The sequence below is a fragment of the Macadamia integrifolia genome, chromosome 11, assembly GCF_013358625.1.
Source record: "Macadamia integrifolia cultivar HAES 741 chromosome 11, SCU_Mint_v3, whole genome shotgun sequence".
Taxonomy (NCBI): Eukaryota; Viridiplantae; Streptophyta; class Magnoliopsida; order Proteales; family Proteaceae; genus Macadamia; species Macadamia integrifolia.
Genome location: NC_056567.1, coordinates 31115735 through 31124495, shown reverse-complemented (window position 1 = coordinate 31124495; position 8761 = coordinate 31115735).

The following is an 8761-nucleotide window of genomic DNA, read 5'->3' as shown; positions in this document are numbered from 1 at the left end:
AAAAAAAAAAAGACAAAACAAAACAAAGTGAACTGGATAGAATTTGCAGAAACAAATAATAGAAGTTAAAGAAAAAAAAGAGAGGATATTTTGAGAATAGAAGAAGACCATGTCTTAAAACACAGTGTCTGTATATTATGTATATGTGTTTGGTATTAGAGTATTGACAAATTTTGGTATTAGAGACAACCAGAATGTCAGATACTACGTTTACATCATACATGATTCTAGAGTCAAATAACGTGTTCAGTCCTCCGTCTTCAACGTTGGTGAAAACCGTGAATGGTACTTCCCATTGAGCATAGAATATGTCGTCAAGCTGTTTAATCATAGTCCAGTGATTGCATGCTATAAAACAAGAATTCATTAATAGATTAATACTATCCATAAGAGAACAGATAGTTCTTGAACATACACAAACAATATATGCTCTGAGATGATAAAATGCCATTAACATAAAAATTTGAATGGCCAAGGTAACTAGAAATGTCAAGCCAAATCCCAAGCACCAATTTTTATTTTAGGAAGATAAAAGAAAAAAAAAAATTAAACATTTAAATTTATCCAAATGGCCAAATAAGGATGGCCAAGGTAATTGTAGCCCCAAACATTGAAACATTGGAGAACCTCTCGTATGGGTTTGAAGTCGAAGAACACAGTAAAGTATTGCCATCATACATGTTTCTAAAGGTGAATGTCATATTTTGACCTCCGCCTTCAACATTGGTGAATACCATGACTGGTACTTGAAATATTATAGCTCCACAAAGACATCGGGGACCACACCGATGAGTGTCAAGCCCTATAAAAAGAGTTAGAAGAGTTGATAAAGGTGGGTTACCTCAAGGAATATCTCAAAAACCATGAGACCGACTGATCGACCCACAAGGAGCAAGGAGAGTCAAGTCACCGGCAAGGCAAGTCCAACAAGATGACAACCCAGAAAGGTGGTCAGCAAGTGAAAAAAGACCATAACACACCAACTAGCCGATCAGACCTACCACACCTGTGATACCTTACTTTTAAACCTGGTTTACTTACACGGTTAACCTGATTTAACCATGCAGGACCCGAACTAGAGAGGGTTGAGGCAGGTTCCCTATGGACCATGATGGCAAGGGTGACTTTGAATACGGGTTGGCCAGACAAGTCCGAGTCAGTGCCTAAGAAGATAGGTGTACCCAAGCCGTGTACATGCACGTATCATAAGGCCATGTACGGGTAATACTGATATGTAGCCATATCCTAAAGTATATACGTATTATACATCTTGTGCCGAGAGTGAGATATATGCTGAGAGTCGAATTCCATCGAAATCTCAATTGTTCGACTAAGTTTGGCCAACAGGTGGGCGTTCGCCCACCAGTGTGACCCACCCATGTGGTTACTAGATATTCTCTAGTATAAATAGTATTTATTGTTTTTCCTTTTTCTCATTTAATGCCTTAAAAAGTGGATGAGAAAAGTAAAGAAGAGAGAGAAAAGAAAGGAAGAAAAGAGAATGAAGAAGAAGAAAGGAAAAGAATAAGAAGAAGAAATGATTTTAAGCGATGCTAAGGTTTGATCTTCTCATTCAGGCACCAAAAAAGCGATCCCCAATACGAGACCTACTATTTGAGGTGAGTGAAGGCTATACTTCTTAAACTTTCACAAAACCCCAAGTGAAACCCTTGATTTAGGTAGAGTCCTTTGAGATCTTGTTAATCCCACTTGAGATGATGAATCTAATATTTAATAGATGGTCTATGTGTTGATTTTGAAGGTTTTAAAGAAGTGTTTGCAAGATTTGAGAAGCATTGGTGATTTCTTGAGTTTAAGAGGTGATTTTAGGGTTTTGGAAGAGTTCTTGAGCAAAGAAGGTAAGATTTACTTTTCAATCCTTAAACCTAACTTAGATCTAAATTAGAATCATCTTATGAGGCGTTAGATGTGTGGAAAATGTGATTGGAATAACCCCATTTGATTTTTTCAGGGTTGAGGAGTGTTTTTAAGAGAAAAAATCAATTCCCGCGCCAACATGTGGGCGAAGACCGGTGGGCGAACCGCCCACCAGTAGGGGCCTTCCTGTTGGGGTAGAACCCTAATTCCAACCGGTGGGGAAGGACCAATGGGCTATCTGGCCCACCTGTTGAACCGATGGGCGAAGACCGATGGACTGTCTGGCTTACCTATTGACCCACCAGTTAGATTTTTAAGCCCGAATGGGCCCAAAAAGGGCTGAAAGCCTTTTTTTTATGATTTTAAACATGATTTAAACATCAAACCTTGTTATTTTTGACCCCAAAGTGATGAAATGCTAACCTCATTCACTTATGATAGGTTCTACTAGAAACTTATATTTCTCACACCGGATCTCACCTGTACCGAACGTGAGCTTTTGTACACAACAAGTAAGAGGAGAGAGGACATTTGACTTTATTTTAAGACATGTTTTTGCATCATTAAATTGTATCTAGACTAGCCATGTTATAATACAAATTATGTGTAGATTAGTCATCTTCATATGCCATTCGCACGCATTGCTTGTGCATTCTAAATAAATGAATTATGATATATGTGTTGTGTTTTACATTCTCAATGCTAAATAATTTATGTGCTTATGTGACGAATGGTTGGATGACTATGCATGATGTATTATTAGACTAGACGTCGTAGTCGGATTGGAAACGAGTGCATTGGTGGCTCGTGGAATGGGATGCGGTGGCACTATACAATCGTACTTTGTCATATAGGAGCATGTGATTTAGGATTATCATTCCCTGTGTTACGACCTTTCCCAACAGGGGTTGAGGTGTTGGGTTATCACTTGGGGGGAAGCAGTAGTCGCAGTTGTTGGGTCACTGTGATGGTTAGACATATGCCCGATTGGTCATTAGGACAGTTGACAACCTCAGTGGTATATTCAAGAGGGCCAATCATACTACTTTTAAATTGTCAAGGTCGGTACCTTTACATTTATGTTAAGAGCCGGTGGTCGGCATGCTTTACTTTTTTGAGTACTCACGGTGGGCCTTATCCAACAACCCTATGGGCATATCATGGGATGGAGTTCGTGACTCGTACCCAGGGCATACGCGCACTGTGGTTGTGAGTAGCACATAACCTAAGACTTAGTAATGTTGTTTAGGTGGATAAGATTAAAATGAATTGCATTACATATAGTGTATATGGATGTGAATGCTTGTGTGGTCTTTCTTTTCACTTACTAAGCTAGTGAGCTCACCCCATATGCACACCTCTTTTAGATGATTTTGCAGGTCACCCACCTAATGATCAGGTGTCAGGCCCCACAATTGAGTTTTCTGTTGAGGATTGGTGGGTCCTTGAAGAGTATAAGCACAATGCTGATTGCATGTGCGAGGGCTGTGCTGCTGGACTGCAGTAATGACACCGTACAAGATTTCTTTTTTGAATTTTTGATGACCTCCCCTTTATGTACTTGATATGTAAATTGTTATTCTTTTGTGTAAATATCATGCCTGTGGGCCCACATGTACTTAGCTATATACTATAATTTGGGTATCAAGTATATTAGGGATATTTACATGTAATTTAAGTCTTCCGTTGAAATTTTAAACACTTATCTTAGATGTGGGTATGCTGTGGTGGGGTACTGCATCAGATGATCCTGACAGGTTTTGGGTTAACTGGAGTTAACTCGGTCATTGGTCCAGTTCTGTGTGAACAGGTGTGACAACGGTAGTATTAGAGCATGATGCTCTATCCACTCGTAGCGTACCATTTAGACCCTATAGAATCTATAATAGGAAAATAGGGTTGGATAAATGTAAAAACTTTAAAGAATTAAAAGCCAAAAAAAAAAAATGGTTGCATTTATTTATTGCATTTTTTAGCATGCATAAGAGAAAGTTTGCTTGGAATAAATAAAAAAATTAGTTATTTGATTGCATAACCCATCGAGTACGGATTTAATAAAATTTTGGTTGCATAACAATGCTAAAACAAGATTTTTTAAAATTTTCAAATATAAGCACCTGATAGACAACATACATATACGAATAAGCATAATCAACAAAGGTTAATTAACGTTGTTATAATCAAATTACAATAAGTTTATCAAGCAGACAAAACTAACCAAAAGTCATCAACAACATCATAACACCATACTAGCAAGTCCAAATTACAAAGAAAAGTAAAAAAAAAAATCCACCATAAACACATAAACGACATAGAGACAAGAAAAAAGCTGATTATGATAGGCAAGCTAAGTCCTCAGAGAACCTCATCATCATCTAGCGCTACTACTCTATCCCTCTTAGATCTCGATCTAACATTGAGCTGATGGTCATAGTAATCAAACCTCGCATTCAGTTGCACATCCCTTCGGAGACTGGTAAAGTCCACTGAAATAGCATCGGACGTTACGTCCAAATCCTCGTTCAATCTTAGGAAGGAATTCTCTATTGTAGCGTGCCTTTCTAAGATATTTTCCTCTCTAGTAGCACTCTCATCTAGTCTTCCCAAAAGTTGATCTTGCCCATCTTTTAAGGCCCTTATGCTCTCAAAGTCAAATGCACCACTCTCAGGTGGGCAGTCTCTATGTTGTGGGTGTGCAGCCCTAGCAAAGTCAGGATCAGCATCTCTGAAATCAAGAGGCTCCTCCTTGAGGATATCTTCATGTAGAAAGTCCTCCTCCTTGAATTGAGGAACATAATCCTCGTCCTCCTCACTATTCTCCTCCTCCTCTATGTGGACATCCTCCCTGTTCCTGCCTTCTTGAGCTCTTGCCCTCTGAGGTACATCTATAAGAGCTTGAAGACCCATCCTGCGTAGGTTTTCCTTGTTAAATTTATTCGCTGGAGTCTTTCCCTCCTCACCACTCAAATCCACCCCAAAGGACTCGAAAACCCTAGTGAGGGTCCTACCATATGGGAAACCTCCGTCCTCCGGATGTGTGGCATGATGCTCCATAGTTTTAAGCATGATGTAGGGCAAGCATAAATGCTCGGCACCTCCCTCCAAGGCTTGGTAATGCAGAAGGCTATATAGGCTGCCATGAAGCTCACTTGGTTCGTATGACCTCCTCTAGAAAGCAAATTAAACTGAACCAAACGAGCAAATACACAAGTCTCTGGGTTGTATGTTGCCTCAGAATCTAGACGCACCCTGCTGCCACTAATGGTCTCATAAATGTTGTCCTACATCTCTAAACTTAAAGATGGGCCCATGGGCTTACTCGTTGGGGGACTATAGAATTGATGCCCAATTGATGACATATCTAAAATACTAACAAGAGTGTCCATAGTTAAACGGATGTTCACCCCTTTCACCATGCTAGATGCTAGTGATTGAGTACTTCCTATACTGGTAAGAGACCTCCAAATTACAATAAAATCTTCGAACAAGGTGTTCATAGCATGGGCGGTCAATATCAAGGATGGATTGCCAACCCAGTGCAGTAAATCTCTCCAATAGTTGAATCTTGCTGAAATCACAAGTTACCACAATTTTTTCCATCATTACAGACCCTTTTAGGAAGATCTTCCAATTCGTTGCTGCCCTCATACTCCAGAAGAGTCTCTCATCATAATCTAGAAGATCTATGGGGGCATGTCCTTGTTGTCTTGTGTGATTAGCTGAGGGACTAGTCCCTACACCTTTCCTTTTAGAAATTGTGGCCCTACGTCTACTAGAAGAGGATGCAGGTTCTTTGCCTTTGCGAGAAGACATCCTAGTAAGAAAAGAGAAGAAATAGTGATAAGTAAGAATATTGCATGACAAAGGAAGTAAATAGGAGGGTGAGCAAGCACATGTAAATGCACCCAAATAAATAATGTGGATCATTATAAAAAGAGGAGTGGTTAAGCCATGGAGAAATGAATAGAAGGAAATCCCCAAATATGACATCCACTAGTATGTTGCAAATAGAAGATTAACAAAGGAGCTTAAAGCATGGCAAGTGAGAAGTGATGGAAAGCCTCATAAGAATTTCCTCAAGTGAAGTAATTGGAGTCAAATGGTAGAAAACCTCCAATTTTAATGTACAAGTTCAATTCAAGAGAATGAAAATCCCATAAAAGTGTGGAAATTAAAGCTTACATGTCAATGATAGTAATACCTATCATTATACAACCAAGAATATGTAAACATTTCTATTATGACATTGAAGTGCAAGGAATGAGAGAGAGATTTTCAATTTCCGAAAAAAAAAATTTCATGATCATAGGGGTAATAGAGGCATACAACCAACAAGTGTAAGTCAAATATCATTGCACCAACAATTAATGGTAAGTGATTCAAAGTTGTTCACAAGTATGGAAAGAAGTGAAGAGAATCATAGAAACCCCCCAAATTTTTTTTTAAGAAACCTAACTGAAAAGAGGTAGATTTTCGTAGAAATGAGATGGAATTGCAAGCATATACAAGTTTCCATGATCTTTCCAACAATGTAAGTGCAAATAAAGGATAAGAAATCCCAATTGAGTTGTTAGTTGGGGAGAAAAGAGAAGAAATAGAAGAAAACCACAAATTGGAGGAATTAGAGCAAGGTTTGGGATTTCCTCCCATAGATTGGTTAGTAAAGCCCAAAACTATGAATGAATCGCAAATGAAACATCATATTCTTATGGAATGACTATTCTATGGAAAGAGACATGAAAGAAATCAAGTTTTGGGAAGTATGGATGGATTTAACACGCAAAATATTTGTTTCCATGAGGAGAAAAGGAAAAAAGACTTCCTTAGGAGGGAAAAGTGCTTGAATCTTTCAAAATCCACAGAATCATTGAGTGAAATCGTGAGTAGATGCACCAAGTAACCCTCCAAAATCGCCTTGAGTTGAGCCTAAGAGGAAAAGATAGGAGAAATAAAGAAAGAAGAGGCTTAAAAGCCCCTTTAAGACCACCTTGGGTTGGACCGGTGGGCCCCGACCCGAGTCACCCATCTGTGGTCGCCCACCAGTAGGAAAAAAAATAATAATAAATAATAGTAGTAATAATAATAATAATAATAATAATAATAATAATAATAATAATAATAATAATAGTAATAATAATACATTATTAAAAATAATAAAGGAAATAAAAATAAAAAAAAAATTCGAGCGGGGGGCTGTGCCCCCCTACACCACCGCTATGCAGGGGGGCCTCCTGCCCCCCTTGCAACCCCATGGCCCGCTCACCAGCTAGCGAGACTGCCGTGCTACTTGTCGAAGCGCTAGCATAGTACTCTCGAGGCTAAGCTATGGTTGGATGCAAGACATCATACACTACAATACCCTATGTTTTGGCATATGATTATATGGCCAGGTTGAAATTTTAAGGTAAAATCTAAGAGTGTGTGAACCATAGAGAAAAATTGATTTCGTGGGCTATGTTATAGAATGGAAAATGATTATGTGCTTTATGTAAATTCTATGGTACTTAACCAATGTTTTGTGTATGGTATGATCCAGATGCAAGGACACGATGGTACGCACTAGATCCGGTAGCAGTGATCGAGGCACCTCACATGGTCCTCGTCCTATCGATCGACCACCAAATCCTTGAAGGTCCCGCTCTGTGGGGCAAACCCCACTTCCAAAACCTCAAGAAACCCTTAACCAGGGTGTGGCACAAAGGGACCCACCTGTGACTACACTTCCGGATCCTCTACCTGTCATCACTCTGAGTGATGTTGCAACCATAGTCCAGTAGTCATAGCAATCCTTCCAGCAACAAATGCTCCAGCAACAATAGGCATTTATGGCTGCTATACAACAACAATTAGACCTTCCTTAACCCGGTCAATATCCTCGGATAATTACTCCACAAGACCCACCTGTAGGGTCTGGTATAGGACCACAAATTGGAGGAGCACCACTTGGTATGACACCACTGAGCAAGCTGAAAGTACACCTCCAATTCCACCACTCGGCACTCCTCCATATATGGTGCCCCCTCCATACCCTTACTATCCGACATATGCACCCAATTACCCATCAATGAATAGTATGACAAGGGTAGTGGAATCTTTCAAGAGGAACTTACCACCTATATTCTCTAAGGTGGTGGTGATCCTCTAGAGCTAGACCAGAGGATCCAAGAGTTGGAAAAGATATTTGAGGTAGTTAAGTGCATTGAGGCGTAGAAGCTTATTTGTGCAGGGCTACAACCTAATAATGAAGCCAACTCTTGGTGGTAAGCCTCTAAGCCTATATTATTTGCCGCACATCTAGAACTCATATAGGAGCAGTTCAAGGAATTATTTTTGCAAACCATTACCCTCGTAGCTTCAAAGACCATAAAGAGACGAAATTCATGGCCTTGACTTAAGGGAATAAGACTATCTTTAAGTATCAGTAGTAGTTTGAAAGCTTGTTCCATTTTGCCCCTAAGCATATGAGGTCAGCTGAGGAAAAGGCTACAAGGTTTCTGAAGGGATTAAAGGCATCCATTGGGTTAGTGCTCGAGGTCCTAGATTTGACAGATTGTGGCCAGATTGTGCAAAAGGCTAAAACAATGGAAGATTAGCAGAAGGGAGAACAATCCCTCACACTTGGATTGTGGAAGAGGGCTAATCCATTTTCAGACATGGGCAACTCATCCAAGGTATACTGTGGGTTGTATAGTTCTGGGCCTACATACAGACAACCCTATAGGCCTTCTGGCTACCTTCCTCGATCAGTTGGCGGTCCGGGCTCTACATCTTTTTGCCCGAATACTAGTATGGTGCCTATAGTCACAAGGCCACCCCATCCCCCGTCTACACTAGGTCAAGTACAAAGGGTCCCTGCCCCAATTTCAGTGTCACAGAGCCGTTG